This window comes from Coffea arabica, chromosome 9e, assembly GCF_036785885.1.
Source record: "Coffea arabica cultivar ET-39 chromosome 9e, Coffea Arabica ET-39 HiFi, whole genome shotgun sequence".
Taxonomy (NCBI): Eukaryota; Viridiplantae; Streptophyta; class Magnoliopsida; order Gentianales; family Rubiaceae; genus Coffea; species Coffea arabica.
Window position 1 is genome coordinate 30,175,013 of NC_092327.1, and position 21,019 is coordinate 30,196,031.

Here is a 21,019-nt window from a genome sequence, read left to right on the forward strand (position 1 = left end):
CATAAGTGTACAAGCGTAGGTTATATCGGTAACGAGCGTAATCGCCAAACCGCAATCCATGCTGCATCTGAGCCGATTTCAAGAGCTGCAAAACTGTAAATTCACCAAAAAAAAAAAAACTAAATTATCACCTCAAAATTAGCTGTCTAGAGCTTTATGGGAGAGTAAATTACCATTGATAGAGAACCTTGGGCTATTAATCTGATCAACGGATTCCGAATTCTGGTTGTCCACATCCATAGCGGAGGAGTTGTTCTCTTTGGCCATATCGTTAATGTGAAATCTCCGTCAGATCTTAAATTTGGCGTCGTCTTTATCGGAATTAGCCCGACAGCTTGAATGTAGGTGGCTTGAAAGATTCTGAAGATGTCCAAAATGCCCCTGGCTTGTGGCACACTGCCGGCGGCGGGGTTTTCTGGTTTAGTCGCTGAGTGAACGTAAATGAAGCCTGTTTGGTCTCGACATAAAAATCCTAGGCTCCTCTGCGTTGTCTACTGTTTAATGGATTATGACAAGTACTGGAGTCTAATGTGTAATTCAAATTGTTTATGGGTACGTGGACAACAGACTTAAAGCCTAGGGGTCATTGTTAAATTTATCATAGCTTACTAATTTCGTCCATCATTTATATGAATTTAGTATCCACAACTAGTTTCTTCATTTTATTTAGGGAAAATCGTCCAAAACGTCCCTTACATTTTGTAAAATAACTTTTTTCGTCCCTCACTTTTAAAAGTGTAATTTTATATCCCTTACATATTCACATCGGACAAATTTAGTCCCTAACTAGGTTTTCGATCATTTTTTGGCCGGAATCCATCATGTGCAAGGCACATGATCATTTTTTAAGGGTAAATTTGTCAAATTATATTTTACATAATCTCATCTATAGTCCTCCACAGTTTATAAAATAAATTTTTTCGTCCCTCATATTTTATAAAATGATTTTTTTAATCCCTCACATTACACAAAATGAATTTCTCCATCCCTCACATTTGAAAAAATGAATTTTTCATTTCTCACTAATTATGTGTGTGAATACATTTTTTTAAACACACACACACACACACACATATATATATATATATATATATCTATTTGATTTTGCTTAATAATAATAGTATAAACACATGTATGTAATTGGGCCCAACTTGTGGGCTATCTTCTCTTTTTGTATGATTATAACTAATATTTACCAATAGAACCTTAATTTGCATATTCTTTTTTGTATTTTGACCGAAAATAGCTTTATTTGTATACAGGGCACAGCACCAGTGCAAAATGATGAATTAATCAGCATACCTCTGCTTCCAAAGATGTCCTAGAATCTCCCTTAATGGAACACAAGTCTTGAAACAAAGTAGCCCATTTGACTGCTTTTCGCAGCCTACCAATCAGATAGCCACGCTGACGTGCATTTGGACCATCTGGCAGCGTTTTCTTTTCCATAGCATGGCTCCAAGCTCTTTCTGCTGTATAAAGAACCACATGAAGATACCTACAGTGTCCCCAACCACCACGCAGAATCAGGATAGATTAACGACCATTAAGAAATTATTAATGAGAGACAAAACAGCATATTTGTTCTTCAAATAGCAAAAGCGAAATTAAAACATTTACCAACTGTAATGTCAATCAAATTCAACCATTGGTCTTGGCAATCTATTACCTCACTTCAGTGACCATAGAAGCTGTAATCGCCCTTTTACTATATTTACCACGGTCATGCATGAATTTCAACGACTTGTACAATCTCCTGAGCCGAGCAGTACAGTACCTCCTAAAAAATTTGCAAAAACTGGTCAATTTCACATTCCCTCAATAGTACAACTCTATCACACCACATTTTTCACAAATTTAACCCTGCCACCTCTAATGATCAATGTCATAAATTCCCTCATAAACCTATATAGAGCACACTTACGCTTATATACTGGTAAAAACAATATCAAACGGCATTTCTTACAAAAATTAAACCTACTTCCCGGAACTTCATCGTACCAAATTACTCATAAACATATACCATAAGTGTACAAGCGTAGGTTATACCGGTAACGAGCGTAATTGCCAAACCGCAATCCATGCTGCATCTGAGCCGATTTCAAGAGCTGCAAAACTGTAAATTCACCAAAAAAAAAAAACTAAATTATCACCTCAAAATTAGCTGTCTAGAGCTTTATGGGAGAGTAAATTACCATTGATAGAGAACCTAGGGCTATTAATCTGATCAACGGATTCCGAATTCTGGTTGTCCACATCCATAGCGGAGGAGTTGTTCTCTTTGGCCATATCGTTAATGTGAAATTTCCGTCAGATCTTAAATTTGGCATCGTTTTTATCGGAATTAGCCCGACAGCTTGAATGTAGGTTGCTTGAAAGATTCTGAAGATGTCCAAAATGCCCCTGGCTTGTGGCACACTGCCGGCGGCGGGGTTTTCTGGTTTAGTCGCTGAGTGAACGTAAATGAAGCCTGTTTGGTCTCGACATAAAAATCCTAGTCTCCTCTGCGTTGTCTACTGTTTAATGGATTATGACAAGTACTGGAGTCTAATGTGTAATTCAAATTGTTTATGGGTACGTGGACAACAGACTTAAAGCCTAGGGGTCATTGTTAAATTTATCATAGCTTACTAATTTCGTCCATCATTTATATGAATTTAGTATCCACAACTAGTTTCTTCATTTTATTTAGGGAAAATCGTCCAAAACGTCCCTTATATTTTGTAAAATAACTTTTTTCGTCCCTCACTTTTAAAAGTGTAATTTTATATCCCTTACATATTCACATCGGACAAATTTAGTCCCTAACTAGGTTTTCGATCATTTTTTGGCCGGAATCCATCATGTGCAAGGCACATGATCATTTTTTAAGGGTAAATTTGTCAAATTATATTTTACATAATCTCATCTATAGTCCTCCACATTTTATAAAATAAATTTTTTCGTCCCTCATATTTTATAAAATGATTTTTTTCATCCCTCACATTACACAAAATGAATTTCTCCATCCCTCACATTTCAAAAAATGAATTTTTCATTTCTCACTAATTATGTGTGTGAATACATTTTTTTAAACACACACACACACACATATATATATATATATATACATCTATCTATTTGATTTTGCTTAATAATAATAGTATAAACACATGTATGTAATTGGGCCCAACTTGTGGGCTATCTTCTCTTTTTGTATGATTATAACTAATATTTACCAATAGAACCTTAATTTGCATATTCTTATTGTATTTTGACCGAAAATAGCTTTATTTGTATACAGGGCACAACAGCAGTGCAAAATGATGAATTAATCAGCACACCTCTGCTTCCAAAGATGTCCTAGAATCTCCCTTAATGGAACACAAGTCTTGAAACAAAGTAGCCCATTTGACTGCTTTTCGCAGCCTACCAATCAGATAGCCACGCTGACGTGCATTTGGACCATCTGGCAGCGTTTTCTTTTCCATAGCATGGCTCCAAGCTCTTTCTGCTGTATAAAGAACCACATGAAGATACCTACAGTGTCCCCAACCACCACGCAGAATCAGGATAGATTAACGACCATTAAGAAATTATTAATGAGAGACAAAACAGCATATTTGTTCTTCAAATAGCAAAAGCGAAATTAAAACATTTACCAACTGTAATGTCAATCAAATTCAACCATTGGTCTTGGCAATCTATTACCTCACTTCAGTGACCATAGAAGCTGTAATCGCCCTTTTACTATATTTACCACGGCCATGCGTGAATTTCAACGACTTGTACAATCTCCTGAGCCGAGCAGTACAGTACCTCCTAAAAAATTTGCAAAAACTGGTCAATTTCACATTCCCTCAATAGTACAACTCTATCACACCACATTTTTCACAAATTTAACCCTGCCACCTCTAATGATCAATGTCATAAATTCCCTCATAAACCTATATAGAGCACACTTACGCTTATATACTGGTAAAAACAATATCAAACGGCATTTCTTACAAAAATTAAACCTACTTCCCGGAACTTCATCGTACCAAATTACTCATAAACATATACCATAAGTGTACAAGCGTAGGTTATACCGGTAACGAGCGTAATCGCCAAACCGCAATCCATGCTGCATCTGAGCCGATTTCAAGAGCTGCAAAACTGTAAATTCACCAAAAAAAAAAAAACTAAATTATCACCTCAAAATTAGCTGTCTAGAGCTTTATGGGAGAGTAAATTACCATTGATAGAGAACCTAGGGCTATTAATCTGATCAACGGATTCCGAATTCTGGTTGTCCACATCCATAGCGGAGGAGTTGTTCTCTTTGGCCATATCGTTAATGTGAAATCTCCGTCAGAACTTAAATTTGGCGTCGTCTTTATCGGAATTAGCCCGACAGCTTGAATGTAGGTGGCTTGAAAGATTCTGAAGATGTCCAAAATGCCCCTGGCTTGTGGCACACTGCCGGCGGCGGGGTTTTCTGGTTTAGTCGCTGAGTGAACGTAAATGAAGCCTGTTTGGTCTCGACATAAAAATCCTAGGCTCCTCTGCGTTGTCTACTGTTTAATGGATTATGACAAGTACTGGAGTCTAATGTGTAATTCAAATTGTTTATGGGTACGTGGACAACAGACTTAAAGCCTAGGGGTCATTGTTAAATTTATCATAGCTTACTAATTTCGTCCATCATTTATATGAATTTAGTATCCACAACTAGTTTCTTCATTTTATTTAGGGAAAATCGTCCAAAACGTCCCTTACATTTTGTAAAATAACTTTTTTCGTCCCTCACTTTTAAAAGTGTAATTTTATATCCCTTACATATTCACATCGGACAAATTTAGTCCCTAACTAGGTTTTCGATCATTTTTTGGCCGGAATCCATCATGTGCAAGGCACATGATCATTTTTTAAGGGTAAATTTGTCAAATTATATTTTACATAATCTCATCTATAGTCCTCCACAGTTTATAAAATAAATTTTTTCGTCCCTCATATTTTATAAAATGATTTTTTTCATCCCTCACATTACACAAAATGAATTTCTCCATCCCTCACATTTCAAAAAATGAATTTTTCATTTCTCACTAATTATGTGTGTGAATACATTTTTTTAAACACACACACACACACATATATATATATATATATATATCTATTTGATTTTGCTTAATAATAATAGTATAAACACATGTATGTAATTGGGCCCAACTTGTGGGCTATCTTCTCTTTTTGTATGATTATAACTAATATTTACCAATAGAACCTTAATTTGCATATTCTTTTTTGTATTTTGACCGAAAATAGCTTTATTTGTATACAGGGCACAGCACCAGTGCAAAATGATGAATTAATCAGCATACCTCTGCTTCCAAAGATGTCCTAGAATCTCCCTTAATGGAACACAAGTCTTGAAACAAAGTAGCCCATTTGACTGCTTTTCGCAGCCTACCAATCAGATAGCCACGCTGACGTGCATTTGGACCATCTGGCAGCGTTTTCTTTTCCATAGCATGGCTCCAAGCTCTTTCTGCTGTATAAAGAACCACATGAAGATACCTACAGTGTCCCCAACCACCACGCAGAATCAGGATAGATTAACGACCATTAAGAAATTATTAATGAGAGACAAAACAGCATATTTGTTCTTCAAATAGCAAAAGCGAAATTAAAACATTAACCAACTGTAATGTCAATCAAATTCAACCATTGGTCTTGGCAATCTATTACCTCACTTCAGTGACCATAGAAGCTGTAATCGCCCTTTTACTATATTTACCACGGCCATGCGTGAATTTCAACGACTTGTACAATCTCCTGAGCCGAGCAGTACAGTACCTCCTAAAAAATTTGCAAAAACTGGTCAATTTCACATTCCCTCAATAGTACAACTCTATCACACCACATTTTTCACAAATTTAACCCTGCCACCTCTAATGATCAATGTCATAAATTCCCTCATAAACCTATATAGAGCACACTTACGCTTATATACTGGTAAAAACAATATCAAACGGCATTTCTTACAAAAATTAAACCTACTTCCCGGAACTTCATCGTACCAAATTACTCATAAACATATACCATAAGTGTACAAGCGTAGGTTATACCGGTAACGAGCGTAATCGCCAAACCGCAATCCATGCTGCATCTGAGCCGATTTCAAGAGCTGCAAAACTGTAAATTCACAAAAAAAAAAAAACTAAATTATCACCTCAAAATTAGCTGTCTAGAGCTTTATGGGAGAGTAAATTACCATTGATAGAGAACCTAGGGCTATTAATCTGATCAACGGATTCCGAATTCTGGTTGTCCACATCCATAGCGGAGGAGTTGTTCTCTTTGGCCATATCGTTAATGTGAAATCTCCGTCAGAACTTAAATTTGGCGTCGTCTTTATCGGAATTAGCCCGACAGCTTGAATGTAGGTGGCTTGAAAGATTCTGAAGATGTCCAAAATGCCCCTGGCTTGTGGCACACTGCCGGCGGCGGGGTTTTCTGGTTTAGTCGCTGAGTGAACGTAAATGAAGCCTGTTTGGTCTCGACATAAAAATCCTAGGCTCCTCTGCGTTGTCTACTGTTTAATGGATTATGACAAGTACTGGAGTCTAATGTGTAATTCAAATTGTTTATGGGTACGTGGACAACAGACTTAAAGCCTAGGGGTCATTGTTAAATTTATCATAGCTTACTAATTTCGTCCATCATTTATATGAATTTAGTATCCACAACTAGTTTCTTCATTTTATTTAGGGAAAATCGTCCAAAACGTCCCTTACATTTTGTAAAATAACTTTTTTCGTCCCTCACTTTTAAAATTGTAATTTTATATCCCTTACATATTCACATCGGACAAATTTAGTCCCTAACTAGGTTTTCGATCATTTTTTGGCCGGAATCCATCATGTGCAAGGCACATGATCATTTTTTAAGGGTAAATTTGTCAAATTATATTTTACATAATCTCATCTATAGTACTCCACATTTTATAAAATAAATTTTTTCGTCCCTCATATTTTATAAAATGATTTTTTTCATCCCTCACATTACACAAAATGAATTTCTCCATCCCTCACATTTCAAAAAATGAATTTTTCATTTCTCACTACTTATGTGTGTGAATACATTTTTTTAAACACACACACACACACACACATATATATATATATATCTATCTATTTGATTTTGCTTAATAATAATAGTATAAACACATGTATGTAATTGGGCCCAACTTGTGGGCTATCTTCTCTTTTTGTATGATTATAACTAATATTTACCAATAGAACCTTAATTTGCATATTCTTATTGTATTTTGACCGAAAATAGCTTTATTTGTATACAGGGCACAGCAGCAGTGCAAAATGATGAATTAATCAGCACACCTCTGCTTCCAAAGATGTCCTAGAATCTCCCTTAATGGCACACAAGTCTTGAAACAAAGTAGCCCATTTGACTGCTTTTCGCAGCCTACCAATCAGATAGCCACGCTGACGTGCATTTGGACCATCTGGCAGCGTTTTCTTTTCCATAGCATGGCTCCAAGCTCTTTCTGCTGTATAAAGAACCACATGAAGATACCTACAGTGTCCCCAACCACCACGCAGAATCAGGATAGATTAACGACCATTAAGAAATTATTAATGAGAGACAAAACAGCATATTTGTTCTTCAAATAGCAAAAGCGAAATTAAAACATTAACCAACTGTAATGTCAATCAAATTCAACCATTGGTCTTGGCAATCTATTACCTCACTTCAGTGACCATAGAAGCTGTAATCGCCCTTTTACTATATTTACCACGGCCATGCGTGAATTTCAACGACTTGTACAATCTCCTGAGCCGAGCAGTACAGTACCTCCTAAAAAATTTGCAAAAACTGGTCAATTTCACATTCCCTCAATAGTACAACTCTATCACACCACATTTTTCACAAATTTAACCCTGCCACCTCTAATGATCAATGTCATAAATTCCCTCATAAACCTATATAGAGCACACTTACGCTTATATACTGGTAAAAACAATATCAAACGGCATTTCTTACAAAAATTAAACCTACTTCCCGGAACTTCATCGTACCAAATTACTCATAAACATATACCATAAGTGTACAAGCGTAGGTTATACCGGTAACGAGCGTAATCGCCAAACCGCAATCCATGCTGCATCTGAGCCGATTTCAAGAGCTGCAAAACTGTAAATTCACCAAAAAAAAAAAACTAAATTATCACCTCAAAATTAGCTGTCTAGAGCTTTATGGGAGAGTAAATTACCATTGATAGAGAACCTAGGGCTATTAATCTGATCAACGGATTCCGAATTCTGGTTGTCCACATCCATAGCGGAGGAGTTGTTCTCTTTGGCCATATCGTTAATGTGAAATCTCCGTCAGATCTTAAATTTGGCGTCGTCTTTATCGGAATTAGCCCGACAGCTTGAATGTAGGTGGCTTGAAAGATTCTGAAGATGTCCAAAATGCCCCTGGCTTGTGGCACACTGCCGGCGGCGGGGTTTTCTGGTTTAGTCGCTGAGTGAACGTAAATGAAGCCTGTTTGGTCTCGACATAAAAATCCTAGTCTCCTCTGCGTTGTCTACTGTTTAATGGATTATGACAAGTACTGGAGTCTAATGTGTAATTCAAATTGTTTATGGGTACGTGGACAACAGACTTAAAGCCTAGGGGTCATTGTTAAATTTATCATAGCTTACTAATTTCGTCCATCATTTATATGAATTTAGTATCCACAACTAGTTTCTTCATTTTATTTAGGGAAAATCGTCCAAAACGTCCCTTACATTTTGTAAAATAACTTTTTTCGTCCCTCACTTTTAAAAGTGTAATTTTATATCCCTTACATATTCACATCGGACAAATTTAGTCCCTAACTAGGTTTTCGATCATTTTTTGGCCGGAATCCATCATGTGCAAGGCACATGATCATTTTTTAAGGGTAAATTTGTCAAATTATATTTTACATAATCTCATCTATAGTCCTCCACATTTTATAAAATAAATTTTTTCGTCCCTCATATTTTATAAAATGATTTTTTTCATCCCTCACATTACACAAAATGAATTTCTCCATCCCTCACATTTCAAAAAATGAATTTTTCATTTCTCACTACTTATGTGTGTGAATACTTTTTTTTAAACACACACACACACACACACACACACATATATATATATATCTATCTATTTGATTTTGCTTAATAATAATAGTATAAACACATGTATGTAATTGGGCCCAACTTGTGGGCTATCTTCTCTTTTTGTATGATTATAACTAATATTTACCAATAGAACCTTAATTTGCATATTCTTATTGTATTTTGACCGAAAATAGCTTTATTTGTATACAGGGCACAGCAGCAGTGCAAAATGATGAATTAATCAGCACACCTCTGCTTCCAAAGATGTCCTAGAATCTCCCTTAATGGCACACAAGTCTTGAAACAAAGTAGCCCATTTGACTGCTTTTCGCAGCCTACCAATCAGATAGCCACGCTGACGTGCATTTGGACCATCTGGCAGCGTTTTCTTTTCCATAGCATGGCTCCAAGCTCTTTCTGCTGTATAAAGAACCACATGAAGATACCTACAGTGTCCCCAACCACCACGCAGAATCAGGATAGATTAACGACCATTAAGAAATTATTAATGAGAGACAAAACAGCATATTTGTTCTTCAAATAGCAAAAGCGAAATTAAAACATTAACCAACTGTAATGTCAATCAAATTCAACCATTGGTCTTGGCAATCTATTACCTCACTTCAGTGACCATAGAAGCTGTAATCGCCCTTTTACTATATTTACCACGGCCATGCGTGAATTTCAACGACTTGTACAATCTCCTGAGCCGAGCAGTACAGTACCTCCTAAAAAATTTGCAAAAACTGGTCAATTTCACATTCCCTCAATAGTACAACTCTATCACACCACATTTTTCACAAATTTAACCCTGCCACCTCTAATGATCAATGTCATAAATTCCCTCATAAACCTATATAGAGCACACTTACGCTTATATACTGGTAAAAACAATATCAAACGGCATTTCTTACAAAAATTAAACCTACTTCCCGGAACTTCATCGTACCAAATTACTCATAAACATATACCATAAGTGTACAAGCGTAGGTTATACCGGTAACGAGCGTAATCGCCAAACCGCAATCCATGCTGCATCTGAGCCGATTTCAAGAGCTGCAAAACTGTAAATTCACCAAAAAAAAAAAAACTAAATTATCACCTCAAAATTAGCTGTCTAGAGCTTTATGGGAGAGTAAATTACCATTGATAGAGAACCTAGGGCTATTAATCTGATCAACGGATTCCGAATTCTGGTTGTCCACATCCATAGCGGAGGAGTTGTTCTCTTTGGCCATATCGTTAATGTGAAATCTCCGTCAGAACTTAAATTTGGCGTCGTCTTTATCGGAATTAGCCCGACAGCTTGAATGTAGGTGGCTTGAAAGATTCTGAAGATGTCCAAAATGCCCCTGGCTTGTGGCACACTGCCGGCGGCGGGGTTTTCTGGTTTAGTCGCTGAGTGAACGTAAATGAAGCCTGTTTGGTCTCGACATAAAAATCCTAGTCTCCTCTGCGCTGTCTACTGTTTAATGGATTATGACAAGTACTGGAGTCTAATGTGTAATTCAAATTGTTTATGGGTACGTGGACAACAGACTTAAAGCCTAGGGGTCATTGTTAAATTTATCATAGCTTACTAATTTCGTCCATCATTTATATGAATTTAGTATCCACAACTAGTTTCTTCATTTTATTTAGGGAAAATCGTCCAAAACGTCCCTTACATTTTGTAAAATAACTTTTTTCGTCCCTCACTTTTAAAATTGTAATTTTATATCCCTTACATATTCACATCGGACAAATTTAGTCCCTAACTAGGTTTTCGATCATTTTTTGGCCGGAATCCATCATCTGCAAGGCACATGATCATTTTTTAAGGGTAAATTTGTCAAATTATATTTTACATAATCTCATCTATAGTACTCCACATTTTATAAAATAAATTTTTTCGTCCCTCATATTTTATAAAATGATTTTTTTCATCCCTCACATTACACAAAATGAATTTCTCCATCCCTCACATTTCAAAAAATGAATTTTTCATTTCTCACTACTTATGTGTGTGAATACTTTTTTTTAAACACACACACACACACACACATATATATATATATATATCTATCTATTTGATTTTGCTTAATAATAATAGTATAAACACATGTATGTAATTGGGCCCAACTTGTGGGCTATCTTCTCTTTTTGTATGATTATAACTAATATTTACCAATAGAACCTTAATTTGCATATTCTTATTGTATTTTGACCGAAAATAGCTTTATTTGTATACAGGGCACAGCAGCAGTGCAAAATGATGAATTAATCAGCACACCTCTGCTTCCAAAGATGTCCTAGAATCTCCCTTAATGGCACACAAGTCTTGAAACAAAGTAGCCCATTTGACTGCTTTTCGCAGCCTACCAATCAGATAGCCACGCTGACGTGCATTTGGACCATCTGGCAGCGTTTTCTTTTCCATAGCATGGCTCCAAGCTCTTTCTGCTGTATAAAGAACCACATGAAGATACCTACAGTGTCCCCAACCACCACGCAGAATCAGGATAGATTAACGACCATTAAGAAATTATTAATGAGAGACAAAACAGCATATTTGTTCTTCAAATAGCAAAAGCGAAATTAAAACATTAACCAACTGTAATGTCAATCAAATTCAACCATTGGTCTTGGCAATCTATTACCTCACTTCAGTGACCATAGAAGCTGTAATCGCCCTTTTACTATATTTACCACGGCCATGCGTGAATTTCAACGACTTGTACAATCTCCTGAGCCGAGCAGTACAGTACCTCCTAAAAAATTTGCAAAAACTGGTCAATTTCACATTCCCTCAATAGTACAACTCTATCACACCACATTTTTCACAAATTTAACCCTGCCACCTCTAATGATCAATGTCATAAATTCCCTCATAAACCTATATAGAGCACACTTACGCTTATATACTGGTAAAAACAATATCAAACGGCATTTCTTACAAAAATTAAACCTACTTCCCGGAACTTCATCGTACCAAATTACTCATAAACATATACCATAAGTGTACAAGCGTAGGTTATACCGGTAACGAGCGTAATCGCCAAACCGCAATCCATGCTGCATCTGAGCCGATTTCAAGAGCTGCAAAACTGTAAATTCACCAAAAAAAAAAACTAAATTATCACCTCAAAATTAGCTGTCTAGAGCTTTATGGGAGAGTAAATTACCATTGATAGAGAACCTAGGGCTATTAATCTGATCAACGGATTCCGAATTCTGGTTGTCCACATCCATAGCGGAGGAGTTGTTCTCTTTGGCCATATCGTTAATGTGAAATCTCCGTCAGAACTTAAATTTGGCGTCGTCTTTATCGGAATTAGCCCGACAGCTTGAATGTAGGTGGCTTGAAAGATTCTGAAGATGTCCAAAATGCCCCTGGCTTGTGGCACACTGCCGGCGGCGGGGTTTTCTGGTTTAGTCGCTGAGTGAACGTAAATGAAGCCTGTTTGGTCTCGACATAAAAATCCTAGTCTCCTCTGCGCTGTCTACTGTTTAATGGATTATGACAAGTACTGGAGTCTAATGTGTAATTCAAATTGTTTATGGGTACGTGGACAACAGACTTAAAGCCTAGGGGTCATTGTTAAATTTATCATAGCTTACTAATTTCGTCCATCATTTATATGAATTTAGTATCCACAACTAGTTTCTTCATTTTATTTAGGGAAAATCGTCCAAAACGTCCCTTACATTTTGTAAAATAACTTTTTTCGTCCCTCACTTTTAAAATTGTAATTTTATATCCCTTACATATTCACATCGGACAAATTTAGTCCCTAACTAGGTTTTCGATCATTTTTTGGCCGGAATCCATCATGTGCAAGGCACATGATCATTTTTTAAGGGTAAATTTGTCAAATTATATTTTACATAATCTCATCTATAGTACTCCACATTTTATAAAATAAATTTTTTCGTCCCTCATATTTTATAAAATGATTTTTTTCATCCCTCACATTACACAAAATGAATTTCTCCATCCCTCACATTTCAAAAAATGAATTTTTCATTTCTCACTACTTATGTGTGTGAATACATTTTTTTAAACACACACACACACACATATATATATATATATATATCTATCTATTTGATTTTGCTTAATAATAATAGTATAAACACATGTATGTAATTGGGCCCAACTTGTGGGCTATCTTCTCTTTTTGTATGATTATAACTAATATTTACCAATAGAACCTTAATTTGCATATTCTTATTGTATTTTGACCGAAAATAGCTTTATTTGTATACAGGGCACAGCAGCAGTGCAAAATGATGAATTAATCAGCACACCTCTGCTTCCAAAGATGTCCTAGAATCTCCCTTAATGGCACACAAGTCTTGAAACAAAGTAGCCCATTTGACTGCTTTTCGCAGCCTACCAATCAGATAGCCACGCTGACGTGCATTTGGACCATCTGGCAGCGTTTTCTTTTCCATAGCATGGCTCCAAGCTCTTTCTGCTGTATAAAGAACCACATGAAGATACCTACAGTGTCCCCAACCACCACGCAGAATCAGGATAGATTAACGACCATTAAGAAATTATTAATGAGAGACAAAACAGCATATTTGTTCTTCAAATAGCAAAAGCGAAATTAAAACATTAACCAACTGTAATGTCAATCAAATTCAACCATTGGTCTTGGCAATCTATTACCTCACTTCAGTGACCATAGAAGCTGTAATCGCCCTTTTACTATATTTACCACGGCCATGCGTGAATTTCAACGACTTGTACAATCTCCTGAGCCGAGCAGTACAGTACCTCCTAAAAAATTTGCAAAAACTGGTCAATTTCACATTCCCTCAATAGTACAACTCTATCACACCACATTTTTCACAAATTTAACCCTGCCACCTCTAATGATCAATGTCATAAATTCCCTCATAAACCTATATAGAGCACACTTACGCTTATATACTGGTAAAAACAATATCAAACGGCATTTCTTACAAAAATTAAACCTACTTCCCGGAACTTCATCGTACCAAATTACTCGTAAACATATACCATAAGTGTACAAGCGTAGGTTATACCGGTAACGAGCGTAATCGCCAAACCGCAATCCATGCTGCATCTGAGCGGATTTCAAGAGCTGCAAAACTGTAAATTCACAAAAAAAAAAAAAACTAAATTATCACCTCAAAATTAGCTGTCTAGAGCTTTATGGGAGAGTAAATTACCATTGATAGAGAACCTAGGGCTATTAATCTGATCAACGGATTCCGAATTCTGGTTGTCCACATCCATAGCGGAGGAGTTGTTCTCTTTGGCCATATCGTTAATGTGAAATCTCCGTCAGAACTTAAATTTGGCGTCGTCTTTATCGGAATTAGCCCGACAGCTTGAATGTAGGTGGCTTGAAAGATTCTGAAGATGTCCAAAATGCCCCTGGCTTGTGGCACACTGCCGGCGGCGGGGTTTTCTGGTTTAGTCGCTGAGTGAACGTAAATGAAGCCTGTTTGGTCTCGACATAAAAATCCTAGTCTCCTCTGCGCTGTCTACTGTTTAATGGATTATGACAAGTACTGGAGTCTAATGTGTAATTCAAATTGTTTATGGGTACGTGGACAACAGACTTAAAGCCTAGGGGTCATTGTTAAATTTATCATAGCTTACTAATTTCGTCCATCATTTATATGAATTTAGTATCCACAACTAGTTTCTTCATTTTATTTAGGGAAAATCGTCCAAAACGTCCCTTACATTTTGTAAAATAACTTTTTTCGTCCCTCACTTTTAAAATTGTAATTTTATATCCCTTACATATTCACATCGGACAAATTTAGTCCCTAACTAGGTTTTCGATCATTTTTTGGCCGGAATCCATCATGTGCAAGGCACATGATCATTTTTTAAGGGTAAATTTGTCAAATTATATTTTACATAATCTCATCTATAGTACTCCACATTTTATAAAATAAATTTTTTCGTCCCTCATATTTTATAAAATGATTTTTTTCATCCCTCACATTACACAAAATGAATTTCTCCATCCCTCACATTTCAAAAAATGAATTTTTCATTTCTCACTACTTATGTGTGTGAATACTTTTTTTTAAACACACACACACACACACACATATATATATATATATATCTATCTATTTGATTTTGCTTAATAATAATAGTATAAACACATGTATGTAATTGGGCCCAACTTGTGGGCTATCTTCTCTTTTTGTATGATTATAACTAATATTTACCAATAGAACCTTAATTTGCATATTCTTATTGTATTTTGACCGAAAATAGCTTTATTTGTATACAGGGCACAGCAGCAGTGCAAAATGATGAATTAATCAGCACACCTCTGCTTCCAAAGATGTCCTAGAATCTCCCTTAATGGCACACAAGTCTTGAAACAAAGTAGCCCATTTGACTGCTTTTCGCAGCCTACCAATCAGATAGCCACGCTGACGTGCATTTGGACCATCTGGCAGCGTTTTCTTTTCCATAGCATGGCTCCAAGCTCTTTCTGCTGTATAAAGAACCACATGAAGATACCTACAGTGTCCCCAACCACCACGCAGAATCAGGATAGATTAACGACCATTAAGAAATTATTAATGAGAGACAAAACAGCATATTTGTTCTTCAAATAGCAAAAGCGAAATTAAAACATTAACCAACTGTAATGTCAATCAAATTCAACCATTGGTCTTGGCAATCTATTACCTCACTTCAGTGACCATAGAAGCTGTAATCGCCCTTTTACTATATTTACCACGGCCATGCGTGAATTTCAACGACTTGTACAATCTCCTGAGCCGAGCAGTACAGTACCTCCTAAAAAATTTGCAAAAACTGGTCAATTTCACATTCCCTCAATAGTACAACTCTATCACACCACATTTTTCACAAATTTAACCCTGCCACCTCTAATGATCAATGTCATAAATTCCCTCATAAACCTATATAGAGCACACTTACGCTTATATACTGGTAAAAACAATATCAAACGGCATTTCTTACAAAAATTAAACCTACTTCCCGGAACTTCATCGTACCAAATTACTCGTAAACATATACCATAAGTGTACAAGCGTAGGTTATACCGGTAACGAGCGTAATCGCCAAACCGCAATCCATGCTGCATCTGAGCGGATTTCAAGAGCTGCAAAACTGTAAATTCACAAAAAAAAAAAAACTAAATTATCACCTCAAAATTAGCTGTCTAGAGCTTTATGGGAGAGTAAATTACCATTGATAGAGAACCTAGGGCTATTAATCTGATCAACGGATTCCGAATTCTGGTTGTCCACATCCATAGCGGAGGAGTTGTTCTCTTTGGCCATATCGTTAATGTGAAATCTCCGTCAGAACTTAAATTTGGCGTCGTCTTTATCGGAATTAGCCCGACAGCTTGAATGTAGGTGGCTTGAAAGATTCTGAAGATGTCCAAAATGCCCCTGGCTTGTGGCACACTGCCGGCGGCGGGGTTTTCTGGTTTAGTCGCTGAGTGAACGTAAATGAAGCCTGTTTGGTCTCGACATAAAAATCCTAGTCTCCTCTGCGTTGTCTACTGTTTAATGGATTATGACAAGTACTGGAGTCTAATGTGTAATTCAAATTGTTTATGGGTACGTGGACAACAGACTTAAAGCCTAGGGGTCATTGTTAAATTTATCATAGCTTACTAATTTCGTCCATCATTTATATGAATTTAGTATCCACAACTAGTTTCTTCATTTTATTTAGGGAAAATCGTCCAAAACGTCCCTTACATTTTGTAAAATAACTTTTTTCGTCCCTCACTTTTAAAATTGTAATTTTATATCCCTTACATATTCACATCGGACAAATTTAGTCCCTAACTAGGTTTTCGATCATTTTTTGGCCGGAATCCATCATGTGCAAGGCACATGATCATTTTTTAAGGGTAAATTTGTCAAATTATATTTTACATAATCTCATCTATAGTACTCCACATTTTATAAAATAAATTTTTTCGTCCCTCATATTTTATAAAATGATTTTTTTCATCCCTCACATTACACAAAATGAATTTCTCCATCCCTCACATTTCAAAAAATGAATTTTTCATTTCTCACTACTTATGTGTGTGAATACTTTTTTTTAAACACACACACACACACACACACATATATATATATATATATCTATCTATTTGATTTTGCTTAATAATAATAGTATAAACACATGTATGTAATTGGGCCCAACTTGTGGGCTATCTTCTCTTTTTGTATGATTATAACTAATATTTACCAATAGAACCTTAATTTGCATATTCTTATTGTATTTTGACCGAAAATAGCTTTATTTGTATACAGGGCACAGCAGCAGTGCAAAATGATGAATTAATCAGCACACCTCTGCTTCCAAAGATGTCCTAGAATCTCCCTTAATGGCACACAAGTCTTGAAACAAAGTAGCCCATTTGACTGCTTTTCGCAGCCTACCAATCAGATAGCCACGCTGACGTGCATTTGGACCATCTGGCAGCGTTTTCTTTTCCATAGCATGGCTCCAAGCTCTTTCTGCTGTATAAAGAACCACATGAAGATACCTACAGTGTCCCCAACCACCACGCAGAATCAGGATAGATTAACGACCATTAAGAAATTATTAATGAGAGACAAAACAGCATATTTGTTCTTCAAATAGCAAAAGCGAAATTAAAACATTAACCAACTGTAATGTCAATCAAATTCAACCATTGGTCTTGGCAATCTATTACCTCACTTCAGTGACCATAGAAGCTGTAATCGCCCTTTTACTATATTTACCACGGCCATGCGTGAATTTCAACGACTTGTACAATCTCCTGAGCCGAGCAGTACAGTACCTCCTAAAAAATTTGCAAAAACTGGTCAATTTCACATTCCCTCAATAGTACAACTCTATCACACCACATTTTTCACAAATTTAACCCTGCCACCTCTAATGATCAATGTCATAAATTCCCTCATAAACCTATATAGAGCACACTTACGCTTATATACTGGTAAAAACAATATCAAACGGCATTTCTTACAAAAATTAAACCTACTTCCCGGAACTTCATCGTACCAAATTACTCATAAACATATACCATAAGTGTACAAGCGTAGGTTATACCGGTAACGAGCGTAATCGCCAAACCGCAATCCATGCTGCATCTGAGCGGATTTCAAGAGCTGCAAAACTGTAAATTCACCAAAAAAAAAAACTAAATTATCACCTCAAAATTAGCTGTCTAGAGCTTTATGGGAGAGTAAATTACCATTGATAGAGAACCTAGGGCTATTAATCTGATCAACGGATTCCGAATTCTGGTTGTCCACATCCATAGCGGAGGAGTTGTTCTCTTTGGCCATATCGTTAATGTGAAATCTCCGTCAGAACTTAAATTTGGCGTCGTCTTTATCGGAATTAGCCCGACAGCTTGAATGTAGGTGGCTTGAAAGATTCTGAAGATGTCCAAAATGCCCCTGGCTTGTGGCACACTGCCGGCGGCGGGGTTTTCTGGTTTAGTCGCTGAGTGAACGTAAATGAAGCCTGTTTGGTCTCGACATAAAAATCCTAGTCTCCTCTGCGTTGTCTACTGTTTAATGGATTATGACAAGTACTGGAGTCTAATGTGTAATTCAAATTGTTTATGGGTACGTGGACAACAGACTTAAAGCCTAGGGGTCATTGTTAAATTTATCATAGCTTACTAATTTCGTCCATCATTTATATGAATTTAGTATCCACAACTAGTTTCTTCATTTTATTTAGGGAAAATCGTCCAAAACGTCCCTTACATTTTGTAAAATAACTTTTTTCGTCCCTCACTTTTAAAATTGTAATTTTATATCCCTTACATATTCACATCGGACAAATTTAGTCCCTAACTAGGTTTTCGATCATTTTTTGGCCGGAATCCATCATGTGCAAGGCACATGATCATTTTTTAAGGGTAAATTTGTCAAATTATATTTTACATAATCTCATCTATAGTCCTCCACATTTTATAAAATAAATTTTTTCGTCCCTCATATTTTATAAAATGATTTTTTTCATCCCTCACATTACACAAAATGAATTTCTCCATCCCTCACATTTCAAAAAATGAATTTTTCATTTCTCACTACTTATGTGTGTGAATACATTTTTTTAAACACACACACACACACACACACATATATATATATATATCTATTTTTGATTTTGCTTAATAATAATAGTATAAACACATGTATGTAATTGGGCCCAACTTGTGGGCTATCTTCTCTTTTTGTATGATTATAACTAATATTTACCAATAGAACCTTAATTTGCATATTCTTATTGTATTTTGACCGAAAATAGCTTTATTTGTATACAGGGCACAGCAGCAGTGCAAAATGATGAATTAATCAGCACACCTCTGCTTCCAAAGATGTCCTAGAATCTCCCTTAATGGCACACAAGTCTTGAAACAAAGTAGCCCATTTGACTGCTTTTCGCAGCCTACCAATCAGATAGCCACGCTGACGTGCATTTGGACCATCTGGCAGCGTTTTCTTTTCCATAGCATGGCTCCAAGCTCTTTCTGCTGTATAAAGAACCACATGAAGATACCTACAGTGTCCCCAACCACCACGCAGAATCAGGATAGATTAACGACCATTAAGAAATTATTAATGAGAGACAAAACAGCATATTTGTTCTTCAAATAGCAAAAGCGAAATTAAAACATTAACCAACTGTAATGTCAATCAAATTCAACCATTGGTCTTGGCAATCTATTACCTCACTTCAGTGACCATAGAAGCTGTAATCGCCCTTTTACTATATTTACCACGGCCATGCGTGAATTTCAACGACTTGTACAATCTCCTGAGCCGAGCAGTACAGTACCTCCTAAAAAATTTGCAAAAACTGGTCAATTTCACATTCCCTCAAAAGTACAACTCTATCACACCACATTTTTCACAAATTTAACCCTGCCACCTCCAATGATCAATGTCATAAATTCCCTCATAAACCTATATAGAGCACACTTACGCTTATATACTGGTAAAAACAATATCAAACGGCATTTCTTACAAAAATTAAACCTACTTCCCGGAACTTCATCGTACCAAATTACTCATAAACATATACCATAAGTGTACAAGCGTAGGTTATACCGGTAACGAGCGTAATCGCCAAACAGCAATCCATGCTGCATCTGAGCGGATTTCAAGAGCTGCAAAACTGTAAATTCACCAAAAAAAAAAAACTAAATTATCACCTCAAAATTAGCTGTCTAGAGCTTTATGGGAGAGTAAATTACCATTGATAGAGAACCTAGGGCTATTAATCTGATCAACGGATTCCGAATTCTGGTTGTCCACATCCATAGCGGAGGAGTTGTTCTCTTTGGCCATATCGTTAATGTGAAATCTCCGTCAGATCTTAAATTTGGCGTCGTCTTTATCGGAATTAGCCCGACAGCTTGAATGTAGGTGGCTTGAAAGATTCTGAAGATGTCCAAAATGCCCCTGGCTTGTGGCACACTGCCGGCGGCGGGGTTTTCTGGTTTAGTCGCTGAGTGAACGTAAATGAAGCCTGTTTGGTCTCGACATAAAAATCCTAGTCTCCTCTGCGTTGTCTACTGTTTAATGGATTATGACAAGTACTGGAGTCTAATGTGTAATTCAAATTGTTTATGGGTACGTGGACAACAGACTTAAAGCCTAGGGGTCATTGTTAAATTTATCATAGCTTACTAATTTCGTCCATCATTTATATGAATTTAGTATCCACAACTAGTTTCTTCATTTTATTTAGGGAAAATCGTCCAAAACGTCCCTTACATTTTGTAAAATAACTTTTTTCGTCCCTCACTTTTAAAATTGTAATTTTATATCCCTTACATATTCACATCGGACAAATTTAGTCCCTAACTAGGTTTTCGATCATTTTTTGGCCG